Raw genomic sequence first — 18,889 nt, forward strand, 5'->3', positions numbered from 1 at the left:
CACAGCATCAAGAAACACAGCAGTACTATCAATGTGTCACTTTCACCTAGCAGGATTCATAAGAATTTCTCCTAGAAGACTTCACGGGCACGTCTGTGCTCTGCGGCAAGACATGGAGCCTTGTGGACAGCAACATCTTCCTCTCGTCTTGACGGCAGGCCATCAAAGGCCTGTACTGGAAACACAAGCAAAGGGGAGGCCTTTTCACTGTAGGTGATTCAATTCCTACTGCATTATCTAAGATGTCTGGACAGATGCCTCTTGCTGTGCTAGAGGGTAGCATCTCTCCTGTGCTAAACTGAGCCACCCACTTCCAGGGAGCAGCCTTTAGAAGAGAATCCTTTCTTCCATGGTCCTTGGCATGGTGATGCTGCAGCCAGCCACTCACCTGGCAGGAGTTACACCTAAATACTTTGCGATACTCCAACATTAATTCCATATTTAGCATATGTTATTAGAACTTGATCATCCTGAGAGGTCATTACAATCAATATTGCTTGTATGTGTAGGTGTGTTCATTTCTGAGGTGCCTGTTTTCCCAACAGAGCTGGTAGCACGCTCTGGCAGGGTGTCTGTCACACTTCTGCTCAACTATTTAATTCACCGGGACTGTGTGGTGGGTGATTTCACTTTGTTCTGTAGTACCTGCCTGTCACCAGAAGGAAGGAAGAGCTGCAGAGGTTATCTGAACTTTAGCTTTACCTTCTAAATTGTCATGCATTTTTTTTGATTCTAAATGGGATGCTCTAGTCCAGGTATGTTTTGCTTTCCACCAGATTAATAATGGTTAGTAGAAAAATACTGCAGAGTGTGCTTCCCACAACAGTTGTCATTACTAGCAAGCATAGTAAAGAAAAATAATTGACTAGTGAAAGGTTTGATAACTCAGAGTTTTATGTTTCTCAGAAATGACTCATTCCCATATGTACCCTACGAACGGTATTCTGAATGCTGAACTCGAATGCTGAACTCACTATAACCTGCTCTTAGAGAGACTCTTGCCTCACATTGCCGTTTTGGCATTAGAAACAGTAAAAGTAACAGCAGCTTCAAATAGTATGTAAATGTGTAATGGCTTTCCAAAGCAGATTGATAATTACTTATTGCATTAAATAATCCTAGAATTATGTTAGAGGAGGAATGTGAGAAGAACAAATGAACTTACATAAGTAGAGAAATCTATGCATCCCTTCTGCTGTCTGATTCATTTAAACAGTCTTATTACTGTATCTGTGTGGTGGAGAGGTAATGAAGGTTGCTTTATGCTGCTATATCTTTTTTTCCAGTTTGTTTTATTTTAAGAAATGCAATGGTAGCTACGGATCGAGTTAGCAGCCACCAGTGCCACTAAAATGTTGCATTTGCCTCTCTTCAAATAGCGTGGGGAATAAGAAAAACATGACACTAAACTTAAATTCTTGTGCAGTAAATATTTCCGCTGCTCAAAATTAGAGTTTTGTTGTTTTGAAAAACATTTCCTTTTGTAATTTTTTTTAATTAAGCTTTCAGCTGGCACCAGCTAAATGTGTTTGACCTTTTGAAAGCTAATTTCCAAGAATAACCTCCTCTTATACACTAAATTATCTTATAAATAAAAAGGTGTAACACAGGAGCATAGGAAGCAATTGGGCTTTATTCGTCAATGCCTGTCTCTTGAAATCAATCAGCAAACTGGAGCTCGATACTCCATGAGAGGACAGGTGTTAGCATATTGCTAATGTTTTTTTATTTTTTTTTATTTTTGGAGAGTGATTTTTCAGGTAGTTTTATTTTAGTGGGTAAGATATACTTGTACTTTATCCTTTCACAGTAAATGTGGAACTCATTTTTGTTGCTGTGGTACGAAGGACCTGTTTTGGTACCTGCTGCAGGGGCACTGGGAAGGTGCGATTTTTACAGGTGAAGGCTCACATGTGCAAAAAGGCAGCTCAGTTTGTAGCCCAGTCAAAACACAAGCCTTCACAGGATGCAGCTGCAAACCTTCATTTAAACTTTTAACTGAGTTGTGTGTAATTTAAAACTAATTGTTACTTGAGATATACGTAGAGTTAAAACAAAAATGTGAGCATCATCGCCTCTCTATCTGCCAGCTAGATTTGAGCTGGATTTGTGTGAGCCTTTCCCGGAGCAGTGGAAGGTGCAGTGCCACCGTGCACCTCTGGCCACAGCCAGCTGTGGAGGCTGAAGGGCTGGAACCAGCTATTTTTGAAGCAGCACAGTGGTAGGGAACATGGCCTGGGTATTTCAGAGTGGGCAAGTGCATGTCTCTTTTCAGTGTAATTTATTTGTATTTTTATCTGTGATCACAATTTTTGCCCTCAGTGAAGTCTCAGGGAACCTTATCCCCTGTGTAGGGGAAAGATGATGCAATGCCAACTCTGTTTCTGCTGCCTCCCATTTCTGCAGGGCTCCTTCAACTCTGACTGAGGGGTTACTACAGCAGGCGCAAGCAGGGCATGGTCACTCTGGTTAACCAGTTAAGGGAGCAGTGATTTTTTTTAGCTTATCTTTAGAAATTTTGTGTGTCCAGTGTTTCTCATGGAGAAATGTTAAAATGAATCATTGACAAGAATTTCTGGTATTTAATTTATTTTAACTATAAAAATTAACTGGAAACATTTTACATGAATTGTCCAGTGCCTGTTTTTTTTTTTTGAATGCCTGTCCCACCCTTCTGGAAAACAATGTTGGCTTGCTTGTTTTCCCCTGTTTTTTTAAAAAAAAAAAAAAAGAAAAAAAGGAAAATAATTACGTAGATCTTATTTTAGGGCTAAAACCCTTGGAAGAAATCAGCTAGAATTACCCCTTCTCTGTGAAATAGCAGCAATTAGGACAGGCACCCTCCTCTAACTCTGAGCCAGGCAGCTTGGGTGACAAATATGTCAAATTAATACATCACCAGGTATGAAAGCACAGTTAGAATTTGACTGAGGTACTTCCAGCCTGAGAAAGAGAACGATTTATCAATGCAAACTTAATAACATCTATTTGAATCTAACTAAAAATCAATATTTCATTACCAAATTGTTAGTGAGAATGAAGAAAAATTGCGGAAGTCGGGCAGTTTGGTGGAAGAGAAGCATCAGGAGTTCAATGTGAAGACGGGATGATTCATGAGGCCAAGTCAGTGGAAGGGTGAAGGAGGACGAATGCAGAAAACTTGGAGGGCCCTCTCTCTTGTGACCTTGGCAGTGGAAGGAAAAAAAAATACTAGAAAATGAAAGTCACTGTCAACTCCCAACAGGGATGGATCACACCATAAATCAAGCACAGCCCTGAGAGGGAAGAGGGGCTCGGGCTGAGGGGCGAGCACGGCTAGGGAAGCCGTTGGGTAATTTAACTCTTTGAACCTTGGATGCCTTTTATTCATACTTCAGCCGAGTTTGTAAAACACATGTGAATCCCTTCCCTTTACAGCAGTTTACATAAAAATGTGTTGGGGCAGATAAATGGTGCAACATTGCTTTCCATTGGCTGGGATTTAAAGTACAGTACCAATAAGCATTTCCTTCAGCCCAGGAAAAGAGAAAAACGAGAGACTGAGGCTCCTGTGACACATAACTAAATCATTTGGTTGGGAGGCCTAATCCAGGAGAGACTTTTTGGTGATTTGCAGAAAAAATATAGATTTAAGGACATTAGTATTTCTATTACTGAAATAATGTATTGATCTGAGCAGCAAGAAAAAACAAACAAACAAAAAACACTCCTTTAAAACCTAAAATACAAATGACAATGAAAGGTGGTTGGATTTTTTTTTTTAATCTTTTCTGTTTAATTCTTAAAATCTGTTCTCTGACAGCATGAAGGAGCTGGTAACCACAGAGGGATTCCTTACTATTCTCTGATAGGGGCTGAAGGAGACTCACAGGAAGGGCGAACATTACCTCTGAATTAAAACGTACTTTGAGCACTCTATTTGCTGAAGAGGCGCACAAAGCACCCCTGGTTTTTTGTTTATTTCTCCATTTTTATTTTTTATTTTTTTTCCGAAGATGTTTTTTTAACCTTTTCCCTGACAGTATTATATTTTCTTATCTGTCACAAGAGACCTGGCTTTCCCTCCATGGGCCAAATTGATATGCATCCATACCATCCATGAAAGGTGAGGTCTCTTCATTTTCAGTAGGAAAAAGCTTAAGTAGGGCATCTATAACTCTGAACCAACATTGTAATGGCTGCCATGGTGGGATGCCAGTCCCATGCCTGTTAGTGGCTTTGCAGAAGGGTGCAATGAAACATGTTCTGATCTGTATTGCTGGAAAAGGCAATGACGGTTGTTGTGTTTGACTTCCACCTTTCCCTCTGAGTATCCAGGGCTCCTGATGCAAGACAGCTGCATTGAGCCTTTTGGAAGCTGTGGCAAGTGGGCATTGTATTTTTGCACCCTTTTTAATGGCCTTCACTGTGTGTGGCTTTCCATCCCTTGGGAAGAAGGCCAAGGAGGGAGGTCTCTCCCATGCTCTCAAGGACCACGTAAATGGTTTTGGCTGGAAGGTGATGGGAAGTTGCTATGAGGTGTGAACTAATGGGCTAAGAACTGAAGAGGTATCTGTGGGTTGTGTGTAAAACCTCCCATCTCTTAAGAGGAGGAAAGCCCAGGAACTGTGGTGCTGTCCTATTAAGACAGCGGAGGTTAGGATTGCTTATAGGGCATCCTTTGTGCTACCGTTGTGTGGCTGCAGGGTGAGCCTTGAAAATTAAAGTGTTCACTCTTTCTTGACTTGGTTTTCAGCTGAACCAACCTGCTGGTCTGACCCAAGAGGTATTTGCCTGCGTGGTGCTGCCCACAAGAGAGGACAATGTTGGCTGTGCCTGGCATCATGCCATGACGGGGGACCATGCAAGCGGGAAAATGGTGGGCTGTCACCTCCAGCAGTGCTGCCACAGTGAGCCTGTACAGGTTCTGATTTTGGGGAATAGCTTTATGCTTTGGCTTCGAAGTCGGTAAGATACAACTTGCTAAGATCCCTCACCACAGCCGCTGTACTGACCAGGTACTGCTGTAAACAGGGATGCTGCCAGGGGCACGAGCAGTTCATGGACAGCAGAGACCTCCTGAAGTGGTTCAGAGGGTCCAGGGCTGGTGTTTTGCAGGTTGTCTCTGAAAGGTAATACGGTGAATCAGCTTCTAGCAAGAGGGCAAATAAGCAGCAATAGTGGGATTCAGAAAATGTGGCAAAATATGTATGGATCCCTGCATGCTCTGCACTTTGGTTGTGGTACTGCTTTTTTTTTTTTTATCTAAATATAGGACTTATCTCAAAGCCTCACATGAGAAGTTGCAGATCTAATCAAGGTCAGAAGAACATTAAAAAAGATTGGAACAGGAAAAGGCCATCAGGACCAATGTTTCTGTTCCTTTTTTCCTCCTGTCTTAGCTCTGGATCTTGGCTCTAATTGCCATTTATTTTTTATTGCTCTCACTATACTTCTCATATAATGTTTATATTAATGGGCGGGGGAAGGGGGGGAAGTGAAGAAACACCAGGAAATGGAGTGCAATTGGAGTATGTGAGATGTGGCTTTTGTCTTCTTTATCACTGTTTTCTTGTAGTACTTCCAGCTCAGATATTAATTTATCATTGAGAGTGCCGCAGAAGTGTGGTCCCTTGTATTTTATTGAAGGCTTGATCTAAATTCCAGATGGTCACCATGTGATCAAACCAGCCATGGGCAAATAGGATATTTCTGTGTGTCTATATTTGATTTCTTTGCCAAATTCATACCTATCTAATCTTCTGCCCATAAGCCTACATTCATTCATTCTTTAAAGAAATGTGCAATAACTTCACCTTCTCGTGGACTAGAGACAATGAGGGTGATTACAAACATTCACTATCTAAATGTTGTTAAAATAAAATGCTGTTGCATACAAATGATAGCTCTCCATGTCACAAAAAAAAAAAAAAAGGCAGGGGGGGAGTTTACAGCAGCAAAATAATTGTTCTCCATAAGGACTGAAGAGTTCTCAGAGAATACGTGATGGGGGACAGGAGTGTATTGACACACTGATTCAGGTAAATGTGTAGATTTTGGGGTGCAAATAACTATGAAATATTACTCATGAAAATCCATGAAGCCATTCTCCTTGTGGAGTCCCTGCTTTAATGCAGGATCTTAAAGGATGTGAATGGGGTACCGTGTATGCCAAGGATGCTCATCTTTCTTGGAGGAGGGAAAAAAAAAAAAGGAAGAAAAAGGCAAATATCAGATTATAACAAAATTCTATATACTTCAGAACATAGAAGTAACAATATAAAAACCTTCTTAATCATGATATGATTAAAGAATTTTTAAAAGCTGCCTTGTAGTCACATTTCCATTTCCTGATAAATTCCATACTTTCTTTCAAATCACTTCTCATCATAATAATATGAACTGTAAAAAATCCTTCCATTTCTGCAACGTGCTATGAAAAAAATGGGGGTGGAAAGGAGAGAATTAAGAAGGCTCTAAATTTTATCATTCTGTTCATAAAGCAGTACGGCAACCATAACTGCAGCAGAGAAAAGAAACAGATACTGTACTGTCTGAGGTATTCTGTGCCATAAACTCCCATAATAGAAACAGATGGTAAAATTGCCTTGGAAGTAAAGAAAGAACTGTACATGCAGCTCTACCATAACATATGACGAGATTCAGGCCTGACACATAAAGGGATGCACCTGGAGCTCTGCCAGAGCTACTGTGCAGTGTGTCATTTGGTGCTGGAGAGGAGCAAACCTGCGATTTTGGGTCAGGGGCTCTGTGGAGCAGCTCGGCACTGGGACCTCCTCAGGCGCTTCGAGGTTGTTATTTTGGCTGGGACCGGCAGAGATGGATGGGAGCCCTGGTGGGGTGGTGTTGGGAGCTTCCCCTGAGCCTGTCTCCGTCTCCTGTCCCGGCCCCACTAAGCAGCGAGCCGAGCAGCTAGCACAGCTAAGCAAAGTCGTGCCACAAGTATCGCACACACGGTGGAAATGGCAAAACTGTTTTATTCTTCTCTAGTATCTAGCTAAGGAAATGTCACTTATTTCATTTGGTGCTGTTTCACTGGTCCTGCTCTGAGTGAAGGGAAATATAATGTGTGCATTGCACTAGAGGGGGAGCTGAAGGTCAGGAGTGAAATATAGCTTTCTGCTGCACTTGGTCTCAGTCTGAATGTTACCTACATTATCATCAGAGCTCACTGTCATAATGGGGAGACCTTGTCAAGGGAGGGAGGTCACCTAGAAACGGGAAGAAAAATTGGGGGAAAAATACTAAATAAGATAAACTAAAAAGATGACCAGTAGGGTCCCCAAACTTCCTTTGTGTGTGTGTTTGAGAGCAGTAAATTATTTGCAAAAGACATGCTTGTCTTCCAGCACCTGAAACCCCACTGTTGTCTTAGGCTCGAGGTGCCGCTCTTCTGAATTCCCGTAGCATTGTCAGCATCTTTCTACCAGCATCTATGCCTCTGTGCTTTTGTGATGGCTTGGTTTTATGAATTCCATTTACATTTTGTGGCAGTTGCCTTTTAGCTATTCTTGGGAGAAGGGGATATGTCAGTTTGTTTTCATTAGAAAACAGACTGTGGCAAAGCAGCTTTGCTCCCTGCCCTGAGACTCTGCGTGGGGCCTTGGCCAGCGCTGGTGGTGCAGCCACCCTATGTCATCGGTGCTGGGAGGCTGGACATGTCTTCCTACCACGTGGCTCAAACTTCTGCGTAGCTTCAAGGCAGGGCAGATTTTAAGCATTAGTGTGAAGAGCTGTAAGTATTACGCTGGGTCTGCACTGTTTGCACACCTTCCAGCCACCCAATTAACAGCCTAATATTTGTGCAGAGCATCTTTCATCTGAAGATATCAAAGAGCTTTGCAAACATTAGTTCGTATTAATATGTTGCCAAAAACAAACAAACGTTTCCTTGGTGCTTCCAGGGCTCTCCTCCCCCTGCCACAGATCCAAACCAGAGATGTCTGAGGTGGAGCGAGGCACCCGTTCTGGCGATTGGGCCACCACCTTGGTCTATTGCTGGTGAAAGCCTGCAGCCTTCCAAGGCCATCAGCCAACATCCTGGCTCCAGCTGAGCAAGGTGCAGAGATAAAGACTTGTGTGGTTTGATCCTGACAAAATAATCTAGATTAGCAGATGCTGTTGCAATACAGACTGTTTAGGTGGTGCAAAGGTAGGAGGGATTGTGCCTGTGGGACTGCAGCAGCTGCCAAGGGTATGAGAGGTGCCGAGCCCCCAGGTAGCATAATTTGAGGCTCAGGGGATGCTGGGCGCTGGGTATAGCTGCTTTGAGACCCCTTGGGATGGGCAGGCTGCCATCTGTCTGCCTGCAAACACCATTAGTTAGGGCTGCAAGATATCACGGTAAATGTCCAGGAATTCAAATGACTGGTCATATGACTGCAACTTCTCTCCCATTTGAATTAGGTCCTTTAGAGATTCACCCACATTCAGGTTTTAACAGTTAATGCTTGGATGTAAAGATTTTACTTTTCAGTCTGCTAGAAGAACACATCCAGCTCAAAAAAGCCTTCTCACAAGAAATAAACCTAATTTTATGCTTGTCTTAAAAAAAAAAAAAGTTTCAGGGTTTATAGTGAAATTTATAGTGAAAGTTTGTGTAACTCTAAACCATTCTGATGTTTTTTATTCTTGTGTCAGGCATTGTGAGGTCACTAGCAGGTATTGCGAGATGGGAGAGTAGCCAGCTCAGCACAGTAACCAGGAGGTGGCTTGAAGGGGGGGGGTCCTAATAGTGTGAAGACAAGTAGGGAAAATTAGTTTAACATTTCACAATGTTGTCTTGGAAGTTCATTTCTTTTTTGTATGCATCTAGTTCTACTTGCAAACAGTTTTTTTTTTTTTCTCCCCTTCTGGTTTCTTTAAAAAATTATGTTAATTTGCTACATGCACTTTGTTGTAGAAAGGAGAGGGCTGGGGATTTCCCTGATACTGGGATTTTCTACGGGACTGTTGCAGAGGCTTTGTGGCCCCTTTGTAAGACTTCAAAGAAACGGCAGCCGCGAACTGCCTGCTGATGTGCGTGGCAGGTCAGGGACCCCACATGGACCTAGCAAGAGCCAGTACAAGCCACACCTCTCCCCAGGACCAGCAACAGTTCCTAGGCAGACAGTTGGGTTCAGGCACGCACGAACCTGCTTTGCTTTGCAGGACGCGGTGTGAACAGTGAAACACAGAACTGGGTACCAAACTAAGTCTTAGCTCACATAAAGCATACTCTTTCATCTCAGTTTAGTTGTTACTCTGACAGTTTAAACTTCCCAAATACCATATCTCTTTTTAATGAAGAAATTGCACACTCACAAAAATTGTGTATTTACTGCATAGGAACACCTATTGATATATTTTGGTCATTTTAACTGAATTTGGAAGTCTTCATAAAGTGAGAAATACAACATTTCATTACACAATTACAGCTAATTATTTTAGAAATACAGTTTAAATGCAACTTATCTTAAATTTATTGCTTATCTGACTGGAAAGATCTAAGCAAAACCTGAAAATCATAAACCCTTCCAGAACATTATATTTTATGCAGTCCAAAATGTGACACATGGGGTCTTTAATAATTCACTGCTTGTTAACATTAAACAACTGTTAACATGCTCAAATAATTAGTTATGCTTGCTTGACATGTTTGCATCTTTAATAATTGATGCATTTATCTTAATTACTAACAGTATTATGGTCGTAATATGCATCTTTTTTCTATCTTAAAATTTTAACAAAACCTGACTTTTTGCCAAAAATGATTATCCTCTAAGTTTTAATTACTCATTGTAATTAAATTGCAAGCTGCAGTATTTTATTAAAAATATCTTTCACAAAAATATTTAATGGAAAAGAGGTGATTTGTTGTTTATGCATCACACTTGGTAAATATTTCATAAGTTTCATATTACCCTTTCAGAGAGGATATAAAAAACATAACATTCTTAATATAAGAGTCAATTTAAAAGCTGCTATAATAGTCTTCATTTCTCCTCCCAAAGGTTTGCAGAAGTCAGCAAATAAAGGAAGACAAAAAAAAAAAAAGTTGCGGTGATTGTAAATCGGATGCCCACGGTGATAGGAGCCCTAGGCTGGAGATGTTGTGCTGGTGAGTATGTAACACGTTCTTGAGGGGCATCGGTCTACCTGGAAATAGCAATGAGCAGCAGAAGTTTTTCATTCTTCAGTATTCCTCTGATTCAACTTCGGCTTGCAGGCTGCTAATAACAATAGTGGCAGTACTTTGGCTGTAATCATTTATTTATTGCAATGCTGATAGAGATAGGGGTGAGCTTTATGTCAGACAATTAAAAAAGACGGGGTTTTCAAGGCTTTTCCTTTGGTAAGAAGGGCTCTTTTCAATGTGGATGGCTGTTTCTGGGCCTGAAATGTTGTGGAGACAATTACTACTTTTGTGGCATGGCAAAACTTGTTAACGGTACCAAAGGATTCAGCTGCATCCATGTTCTGGTATGTGGTTGTGCTCCTTCCCAAGTGACCCACAAAGATGCTTGTAAAGGCATCAGCACATTGTTGGCAGGAAAAAGTGCATCTAAGAGAAAAAAATATGCAAAGTGTTCAAAATACAACCCAAAAGCTGTGAGACAGTGTCTCACAGTGCTATGGGCTGAATGTCAAATCTCTTTTAAGCAAGTAGATAGTGAGAGCCCAGCTTGTCTCTGAGGCAGGCAACTTCCAAGGAACTGACACTTGGACCCCTAGCCGTGGTCAGCCAATATACTGCATTTTTAATGACAAAATATACTGGGGAATAGATGGAGTATAACACTTGTCGAAGGTGAGTCAATAGACATAAAGTGCAGAAGAGTCCCAGGTGCCACGCAGAGTCAGCAGGGAGATTGTGACCGGCTCCAGGAGTGACTCCTCCATCACCTCAATTTATCAGTCTGCTTTCAGAAGGATTTACCCCAGACATGAGCCTGTGCCAGAAAACCAGCTTGGGATTAGGTAGCAAAGGATGCTGAACTCTGATAGACAGCTCTGTGCAGAGTATGTTGCCTGCTTACTCAAATATTTGTGAGGTTTCCTGCCCATGTTAAATGTAACTTGCATATTTAATCCTGTGGTGCCAGCACAGCCTTTGGGGTTCCTGCAGATGCCGTGTTTCACCCTGCAGTGACATCATCAGTCTCAGCAGAGAGGCAGGACACCACTCTGGCTGGCAGGGAGAGCTGAGCATCCTCAGGGGCTTCAGGTGCTGCCCTCGCATCTGGCTGGGGTGTCTTGGGGCTGCGTTGTGCCACATAAGCATTGTGAAGGCCAAATATCTAGTGAGAAAGGCTGAATCTGTCACCTTCTTGCCAACTTGCTGCACCGTGGGTATGAGCCACCACCTTCCCAGCGTCAGTGGTGTACTTGTAGGTGTACCTACGGAGAGAAGTAGATGAAGAGCAAAAGTTACATCACTTATAATGGCAGGGAATCGCTTAAACCAAGACATGGTGGAGGCTTGCAGGTGGGGGCTGTGTGCCTCAGTGTTCAGAGCTGAGTGGCACACCACCTGAAAGCCACAGGGAGGAGTGACATAAATGTGCTAACTGCCACCAGTCCAGCTGGTGCCTTCACGCTCATTGTACGCTTTTAATCTAACCTGCCTCTTCTGACAGATTTAGAAGGCTCTCACTATTGCAAAGTACTGCTGTTAAAGGTAACAGAAAATGTTTTAATAAATACATCAACACGAAAAGGAGGACTAAGGAGAATCTCCATCCTTTACTGGATGCGGGGGGAAACTTAGTGACGAGAGATGAGGAAAAGGCTGAGGTGCTTAATGCCTTCTTTGCCTCAGTCTTTAGCGGCAAGACCAATTGTTCTCTAGATGCCCAGTACCCTGAGCTGGTGGAATGGGATGAGGAGCAGGATGTGGCCCTCACAATCCACGAGGAAATGGTTGGTGACCTGCTACCGCACTTAGATGTATGCAAGTTGATGGGGCCGGATGGGATCCACCCGAGGGTACTGCGAGAACTGGCGGAAGAGCTGGCCAAGCCGCTTTCCATCATTTATCAGCAGTCCTGGCTATCAGGGGAGGTCCCAGTCGACTGGTGGCTAGCAAATGTGACACCCATCTACAAGAAGGGCCGAAGGTTGACCTGGGGCACTATAGGCCTGTTAGTTTGACCTCAGTGCCAGGGAAGCTCATGGAGCAGATTATCTTGAGTGTCATCACGCGGCACTTGTAGGGCAAGCAGGCGATGAGGCCCAGTCAGCATGGGTTTATGAAAGGCAGGTCCTGCTTGACAAACCTGATCTCCTTCTATGACCAAGTGATGCGCTTGGTGGATGAGGGAAAGGCTGTGGATGTGGTCTACCTTGACTTCAGTAAGGCTTTTGACACCGTTTCCCACAGCATTCTCCTCGAGAAACCGGTTGCTCTTGGCTTGGACTGGTGTACAGTTCGTTGGGTTAGAAACTGGCTGGGTAGCCAGGCCCAAAGAGATGTGGTGAATGGAGTTAAATCCAGTTGGAGGCCGGTCACTAGTGGAGTCCCCCAGGGCTCAGTACTGGGGCCAGTCCTCTTTAATATCTTTATCGATGACCTGGATGAGGGGATCAAGTGCACCCTCAATAAGTTTGCAGACGACACCAAGTTAGGTGCGTGTGTCGATCTGCTTGAGGGTAGGAAGGCTCTGCAGGAGGATCTGGGTAGGCTGGACCGATGGGCTGAGGCCAACTGTATGAGGTTCAACAAGGCCAAGTGCCAGGTCCTGCACCTGGGGCACAACAACCCCAAGCAGAGCTACAGGCTGGGAGAGGAGTGGTTAGAAAGCTGCCTGGCCGAGAAGGACCTGGGAGTATTGGTTGATAGTCGGCTGAATATGAGCCAGCAGTGTGCTCAGGTGGCCAAGAAGGCCAACAGCATCCTGGCTTGCATAAGAAACAGTGGGCTAAGGAAGTGATTGTCCCCCTGTACTCAGCTCTGGTGAGGCCGCACCTCGAGTACTGTGTTCAGTTTTGGGCCCCTTGCTACAAGAAGGACATGGAGGTGCTTGAGAGAGTCCAGAGAAGGGCAACGAAGCAGGTGAGGGGTCTGGAGAACAATTCTTACGAGGAGCAGCTGAGGGAGCTGGGATTGTTCAGCCTGGAGAAGAGGAGGCTCAGGGGAGACCTTATCACACTCTACAGGTACCTTGAAGGAGTCTGTAGCAAGGTGGGGGTTGGTCTATTCTCCCACGTGCCTGGTGACAGGACGAGGGGGAATGGGCTAAAGTTGCGCCAGGGGAGGTTTAGGTTGGATATTAGGAAGAACTTCTTTACGGAAAGGGTTGTTAGGCATTGGAATGGACTGCCCAGGGAAGTGGTTGAGTCGCCATCCCTGGAGGTCTTTAAGAGACGTTTAGATGCAGAGCTTAGTGATATGGTTTAGTGGAGGACTTGTTAGTGTTCGGTCAGAGGTTGGACTCGGTTATCTTGGAGGTCTCTTCCAACCTAGATGATTCTGTGATTCTATGTCCTTGACACTGCATTCTCAAAAAAAAAAAAGCCATTTTTAGTGTGATTTTAGAGTTAAATAATTTACACATCACAGATCTATTAATCGTTTCTTCCCTTCTGTGGATGTATCTTCAGATTTCAGTGATTGATTTATGTGGCCAGATGGGTGCATTTGTTTCCTGCTGTCTTTCAGTCCAGCAGATCCATGCATGCTGTGCCATACCGTGGGCTTGAACTTGCACTTAAAATGCACTGCTGTACACAAATGCTGAATATTATTCCTTCTTTGGAATGGATGAAATTCAGAAGTGAATCCTTTGGATGTGGCACAAGGTAAGTTCATACCTCTCATTTAGTAAAGAAGCAATTCCTTTCTGTTTTAACAGGAAAACGTTGGTATGGCAGAAGGAGGCCCTCTTCATGTCCTCCAGGTTTTCACTTCAAATGCCTTTGCATTTCTTGTCACCACATGATGTGAAGAAGCTCATTAGCTGATGCCAGAAATAAAGGGGTGCCATAGCAGTTTGCTATGGGGAAAGCAATCTGTAGTCTGCAACTGTGTGTACATTGACATACGCTAAGATTATTAAAAATATTTGTGCATGGCACTGTAGAGTCAGTATTCCTGGATCCTGGCACTGTGGGAACACAGACCAGGAAGACCTGAGAGAGAACCTGTGGGAAGGGTTAGGAGTGGAGCAGAGTGGATGTAGCACTGTGGTTCTCAGGTATATTGGATGCAAAGGCAGAAGTCAGAGATCAGCATGTGCTGCTGTCAGCTAGCCCTGCATGGGGATTCCTCACCCTGTAGAGCACACAGGATTTGCACTTTGTTCCTGATGGGACAAAAAAAAATAATGTTTTGACCAAAATTCCTGCCAATGCCTGTTTTCACTGTTGCTGGTGAGAAAGGGAGTGAGCTGCTTGTGAGATTCATGTTGAAAATCCACAAGCATGAGCGTGGAGAAGAGATGGAGGGTGCCCAGTGGTGATGGCAAGTAATGTGCAGAAGGGGCCTTAGCTTCCAAAAAATATTACTTGCAGAAACGTGGATTCTTGCCTGTGACCTCCAGGATTGGCAAAATATACATATGAGTTTTACAGTATTTTCAATATGAACATGTTCATGTTTATGACCCAGAATATTTCAATTGTGAGCTAAATTCTTTCTAGCTCACTCAGGGTTTTGACATTTGTAAGTCTTTGCTTGCTCTAGGAGTGTCTTTAATGGCTTATATTAATTCAAGGTGTCCCTTTATGCACTTAAAATAAAAAAATAAAAAACCTTCCTTTTAATGACATTTCCATTTATTCAGAATTATTATTTAAAATCCTAAATTAGCATTCTGCACTTTGGTTCTGACAGAGCCATTACATTTTATACTAAAAGAGTTTAGTTAATTTTAAATTATTATACGCCATTGGCTGTGTGACATGAGCATCTTTAAGCAAGTTTCTGCAGTTCAGATGCATTCCAATTGACTGCCGTTACAAACTTAACTCAAATAGCTTTGCATTTGTTGCTTTTATCCATATATGTGGCAATTGTTATTCGGGGTTTCACTTGCTGGCCTGAGAAGTTAAATAGCAGCTGAACATACTAAGAGCAGTATGGAGAGCAACCTGTCCTGGGCAATGTGGCTCTTCCAGCAGAAGACAGTGAGACTCACTAGGAATTGTGGTGTTTTTTTTTTTTTTTTTTTTAAAGGAAAAATTTAAAAGTCCATGATATAAGCTTGCTTATATAGGAAACTGATTTCTTCCATCATCAATATGTATTTGCATTTCTTAAAGTTTTTTTTCTGCAATATAAATGTTTTTGTTTTTATTTACTTATTTATTTTGATGTTCAAAGATGTTTGCTTTCCTGTCAGTGGTTCAGTGGCATGACTTAGGTAGGAGTCTAACTTTTGAATTCAGTGAGACAGTGATTGTCAATTCTTCAGGCATTTGACTGGAGAAACCAGTTGCAAAGCTACTTGTTCCAGAGAGCAGCATCTAGTAGGTAAGAGGTCTCAGCCTAGGTGAGATATAGCAATTAAGGAAACAAATTTGAGAATACTTAACTCTTGTCTTAAAATTGTGAAATTATACTTTGAGGGCAGTATGGATATCCAGCGATAGGCAGCATCTTAAAGCACTTCAGTTGCTGTGACTTCAGGTGAAACTTGCTGCAAGCTAGAGATCTGCTTTAATTATTTTTTGAATCTGTGAACAGCTCTGATCATTTACATGTGTTGTTAATTCACTTATCTCCTGAAACTTGAGCTTCGTAGTTTGAGTTCTACAGATTTATCAAGTGAAACAATTGGGCTAATATCACATTAATTTAATTAACTTTAATTTTAAATGGCTTGCTAGAGCACCTAACAAATGCAAAATCTCCAAGACGTTTTAACAGATAGCTGCAGCTTTGTTGTACACTCTTGTCTTCACAGTGAGAAAACATCTTGTTAGCACAAACGGCCCCTCACGATTTTAAAAGAGAGTATCTTGTTTATACGCTAACATTTGCATTGATTGCCTGACTGTTATTTTGGAGGTGAAAGAAAGCAACAGAAGTGCTGATTGGGGTGCTGATATAATTTTAGCATATATACAGTTCTGCAAAGATCTTATCCCCAACACAGGTGACATCGATAGCTGATGGTGTGCTCACGACACCCCTGGGACCCCTGTTCCCAGCCCCCTGTGGGGGTGCTGCCAGCCTCTGGCCAGCAGCAGCCTCAGAAGCACTGCACACAGCGAGGACTTGCGGGGTGGGTGGGTGAGTGGGTGGAACAAGCACCGGGCTGGAGATTTTGGCAGCAGGCTTTGTGTGGCAAGGGGGCACAACGTGGCACCCGTCCTTCCATCGCAATTAACAGTAATATTGAAGTTCTCTATGGAAAATTAAAAATTCTGGTTATCCAGGATCTGTCATCAGGCATTCAGCTGTGCCATCAATGGCTGATATTTTAATGGTAACCACTAAATACACAGAAATATATCTAGATGAACCTAAGTGGTCTGAAGTGGCAGCGTCCCCTGTCTGACAGGAAGGTGCACTAAATATTTTAAGAGAGTATTACCTGACCCAGACATCCTTCTGCTAACAGAGGAATGCTGGAAAAAATAACAGAAGTGAACGCATGGTGCACATGTGGGCACAGCCAGGAAAATGAAAGCAGGAAGGCTGTATAAGAAGGGTGGTTTATTCACATTCTCTTTGCATCATACATATATATTAAATATTAATAGCATTATATGAATATTCGTATATCTTTAATATTCATTTGTACACTGAAGTTTACAGACGATCCCCTTAACTTTTGGTGCCAAACCCAGTGTTCAAAGGGTTATGCTGCCATTGTTGCTGCAAAACGTTTACATTTGTCTGCTGTAAAATAGGCTGAGTGGCACCAAAGTGTCGTGTTTAGTTTTAAAATGCCACAAATAACAGATTTATAGATTTTTCTAAATACATTATTTTAGCTTGACAGCATTAATCATTCATGCTTCCTTCTTTCATTTTTCTACCTGCAATGGATTATTGAAACGGAAAATAACAACGGGAAAGGCTACAAGCAGTATCAAAATGTCAAGTTTGTACTTACAGTTGTATGTGCGTAGACAGGGTCAAGAGCCTCAATTATTTGTATATGTACTCAGTGGTACTACATGAAAGGTTATGTCACCTGCAGCTATTTTCTTGCAGATTTAAATAGGACTGATATTCAACTCCACAGTCAGCCACTGACATGGAACATAGAATTGTAAAATACTATGAACTCTTATGTCAGGACCTAAAATATGAACTGGGTGATTGCAAGGTGTAGCTGTGGGCAATCCTATGTATTGCAGTGTAAGTCCTTTAAATTACTTTGTGTTATCCCTGACCCATTCCTTTCATTTAAGCATAAGCCAGGAACAACATGGAAGTATTTTCCAGGGAGAAGAAAACCTTTTACTATTGCCCAGTTTGGCAGTAAGGTTTTCTTTTTTTCTTTTTTTTTTTTTTCTTTTGAATGCTTCATATTTCTATGCATCTACCCAGGTATCATAATTAAAAATAAAAAATAAAAAAATCCAAGACAAGAGCATGCCTTGCATGTCAATGATGTGGAAGTCTTATATCAAAGCTGACAGCAGCGTTATTTGGAGTAGGATGCGTGGTGAAGCTAATCAGTATATTTTCATGGTGTAGAGAGGAAGAGAGAAGCTAATCAGTAGATTTTTGCTGGTGGTTTACTTAAGTTACAGTTTAAAAAAAAAAAAAAGCATTAGTAAGAGTTTTCTTGATCAAGCTCTTTATGGGTAATAGTCACTCTTTTGAAAGGTCAGCACAAGACCTACAGCACAGAAAGTCTCATTTTTGAAGAAGTGATTGATATAAAGGTCCTCTATATCTTTAAAGCAACCCACTGAACTAGAAGTAATAATCATATATATTGATAGACTTGTACATCAGTGATATATGACAGCATGAGGGACACAGCTATGGTTGTAAATTCAACTTCGGCATTTACATTTACAAATTCTTGAGAGTAACTTACTGCTTCTGTATCTATAGACTTTAATGACAAGGAAAAAAATGTGATATTGAAGGCCTAGTAGTACGACTTTTTATGTACGGTTAGTTTTGTATTGATTTAAATTATTTATAGACCATGATATAATTAGCACGGGGAAATAACCATCTTACCCAACAAGAGCGTTTCAAAGACTAAATAAAAGGTCAGGCATTAACATCAACCTTTGCGTCTGTAGTCAGGTAGCAAAAATCATATGTATATATATATATACTGAATTAATAGAATTGCGAGCTTATTTTGAGAAGTGCCATTCGCTTAGTGGTCACGCTAATGCATCTTGCCAATTTTAACAGAAATTCTGCTCATTTTAGCTTTTTATCAAATCTTAAAATACAGATTTCACTGTCTTAAAGTACATTGAAAGTAAATTAAGGCATTAGCTATTGCTGAATGAATATGTTTTTCAGAACTTACTACTAAATCCTGCCATGCATCCAAAAGTTTGACCCCTGCTTTCTAGGAGGAAAAATGTGTCTGTGTTGCTATTATGCATCTCTCTCTCTAGTTTTCAGATTTTGTCATTTTAGAGTCTTTTCCTGTTTTTAATCTCTGGAGTTATATTTTTCAATCTTAAGAGATAATTGATTTTAATGAGTGCTAAACGTTCTGCAGAAATTCTTCATACGCACATGCATCCATATATCCACACACAGGCATTCATGCCACAGAATTTAATACAAACTCCTGTGAAGTAACTTTGAGCTGCTTAACTGAAATAGCAATGATACGGAAATCTTGAGAGTTCTCGCTTACAAATACGGCAGCGGAAATAATGTGTGCAAGTCAGGGCCACTAATGGAGTGGAGTTCTAAAGCGTTAGGACCACAGTTGTCCATCTGTGGTGGTAAGACATGAGGGAAGAACAAGCA

General features: G+C 41.9%; 1 long non-coding RNA gene across 1 annotated transcript; it reads left to right on the plus strand.

Annotated features, from left to right (window-relative positions):
• The first annotated feature begins 8,687 nt into the window (after nucleotides 1-8,687).
• On the plus strand, nucleotides 8,688-15,105 carry LOC125183937 (uncharacterized). The gene is made up of 3 exons (XR_010834631.1): nucleotides 8,688-8,746; nucleotides 9,993-10,099; nucleotides 13,833-15,105. It is a non-coding gene; the product is annotated as an uncharacterized lncRNA (long non-coding RNA).
• Nucleotides 15,106-18,889: the final 3,784 nt, after the last annotated feature.

This window comes from Anser cygnoides, chromosome 12 (genome assembly GCF_040182565.1).
Source record: "Anser cygnoides isolate HZ-2024a breed goose chromosome 12, Taihu_goose_T2T_genome, whole genome shotgun sequence".
In the NCBI taxonomy this organism is placed as follows: Eukaryota; Metazoa; Chordata; class Aves; order Anseriformes; family Anatidae; genus Anser; species Anser cygnoides.